At 46.7% G+C, this 2,500-nt stretch overlaps 1 protein-coding gene across 1 annotated transcript in view; it reads left to right on the top strand.

Annotated features, from left to right (window-relative positions):
* The window catches only part of sh2b3 (SH2B adaptor protein 3), a 73,666-nt gene that overhangs the window by 58,549 nt on the left and 12,617 nt on the right, over positions 1 to 2,500 (top strand). The gene's annotated exons all lie outside the window — the stretch shown is intronic.

The raw sequence follows: 2,500 nt of genomic DNA, 5'->3' as shown, positions 1-2,500 counted from the left end.
CACATAAGGCGCTTTCGGAGCAAACAGTTGTGGGGACTCTCTGAGGAACTGGCCGCTGGGGAGGTTCCACGAGAACTACATACCTTTAAGGGTTTTTTTTCTGTTTGCATTCACACCGCCATAGGAACCATAGCAACGATGAAGTGAGGCCGGTGGTTAGCATGCTAACCGCTACTACTGTAGCAGCTTCACAGCAAAGCAATTGAGTTCATGGGGGATTGATACTACTTTGGCTAACAATTAGCTAGCTAATGTTAGCGAAAAAGAAAAGAAAAAGGCAAGGCATTCAATGTAGCTACACTTACATCTGGACCAGTAAAGGTTCCTCTTGTGCTGGGAAAGTACCAACCCTGAAGCAGGAGCTAAAAAGGTTCCTCTAAACAGCCTTCTAAGAACTACTATGGTTCCTAGTTCCTGCGGTGCGAACACAACAAAATGTTCCTAGAACTATGAAAAGGTGTTATGACTGTCTGTCTGTCTGTCTGTCTGTCTCAGCCTGTTTCTATCGTCTGTCACCCAGGCTTCATGTCAGACGTGACCTCTGCCCCACTGTGCTACGGGCCTGTGCACATGGCTGACCAACCCATCCATCCGTGTGTGTGTGTGTGTGTGTGTGTGTGTCTGTCTGTGTCTGTGTGTGTGTGTGTGTGTGTGTGTGTGTGTTTATGCCTGTGGCTTTGTTAGCTCTCCTTTGTATGTGCTCTGCGTAGCTGTATTAGTGATGTATGATTAGTATGTATGGCGCTATATATGTGTATATATGTGTGTGGATATGTGCGTGTGTGTGTGTGTCTGTGTGTGTGTGTTTTCCTATTGTTCTCTCCAGTCGATCCTCAGTTAGGTTCCTCTCCTGCTCCTCTACCTGCATGGAATGAGACATTACAACGTGGTCTCATCCCTGTTGAGACTCTCTCCATATGACATTACTGTAGTTTAGTGTTTCTGCTGTTAGAACACAAAACTCAGGGTTGCAGGGGTGACGTGTGACAAAGGTCACAAGACAGACTCAAAGCAGACATCCAGTCACAGCGTCAGACTCAGGAGAGCATCATTGTGTGTGTGTGTGTGTGTGTGTGTGTGTGTGTGTGTGTGTGTGTGTGTGTGTGTGGGTGTGTGTGTGTGGGTGGGTGTGTGTGTGTGTGTGTGTGTGTGGGTCCACACAGCCAGCAGGAAGCCTCTCATGTCTTGTTTGGCATTCTTCACATTCACATTCACATTGAACCCTGTAGCCCTGCAATCACTGCTGCTATCATGCTCTCTTCCTCTGTCCCACTCCACTCGGCTCGCTAAGGGAGGCTTCAGTTTCAGCAGAACCCAGGATTCACACACACACACACACACACACACACACACACACACACACACACACACACACACACACACACACAGATGCGTGTTACTTATGCACATGCACACACACACTCCACACACACACACACAGATGCGTGTTACTTATGCACACACACACACACACACACACACACACACACACACACACACACACACAGATGCGTGTTACTTATGCACATGCACACACACACTCCCCACACACACACACACACACACACACACACACACACACTGAGGCAGATATACACGCAAAGATGCTTGCGTCAGACACAGATGCATATGCTACACACACTCAGAAAACCCGGCGCTGTTGCTTTCCAGGCTTGCGGTGGGCCATCTGGATTCTGCCTCCTCTCAGTTTGGAGACATGGAGACATGAAGATCAAATGGCCCACAGCAATGTTTCTTCATGTCAATGGCTAAACGGGGTGCAGTGGTCTACTGTGATCAGCAGCCCTCCTGATCAATGTCATAAAGAGAAGAGTTACGGCAGCACCCCACATCAGATCCTTCCCTACTTACTTCCATACTTCAAAATGTAGTAAAGCTGTGGTTTTCAGATTCCCCCCCTCCTCTCTCTCTCTCTCTCTCTCTCTCTCTCTCTCTCTCTCATGGAAGCCCTCATTTTCAAAATAATTTCTTCTCTCACGGCACAAAACTCATTTTGCAGGCTAACTGCACCAGCTGCTGATCTAACAAAACTGTCCTTGCATCTAGATTCTAGACTACCAGCGACTAGCCTGTAGGATTCTATCGGGCCTGTTATATAATTCACTGACTTTGGTCATATATAAGTAACATGGCTATCCATCTCAGACAGCAGGAGCAGGTTGACTTTGGTAATATAACATGGCTAGCCATCTCAGACACCAGGAGCAGGTTGACTTTGGTAATATAACATGGCTAGTACAGACAGACTGTACAGTACAGTATATGGTTCCAATGTGAATGATGTTTAGCAAATTAGCAGTTATCTCATTTGGTATGACAGATTCTTTCTGTCGATGTTCTTGGTGGCTGCAGGGACTTTATAGCGTCTTCCCGAGGACAGGATGGGTGTTCAAAATACAGGACGGGATTTGCACTCTCTTCATATTTCGTTCTTTCATTTTCTACTTTGCCTTCTTTCTCTCTTGTTCTGTCCAATAAA

The sequence above is a fragment of the Poromitra crassiceps genome (assembly GCF_964638095.1).
Source record: "Poromitra crassiceps genome assembly, chromosome: 10".
NCBI lineage: Eukaryota > Metazoa > Chordata > Actinopteri > Beryciformes > Melamphaidae > Poromitra > Poromitra crassiceps.
This window is presented reverse-complemented; position numbering and strand designations above follow the sequence as displayed.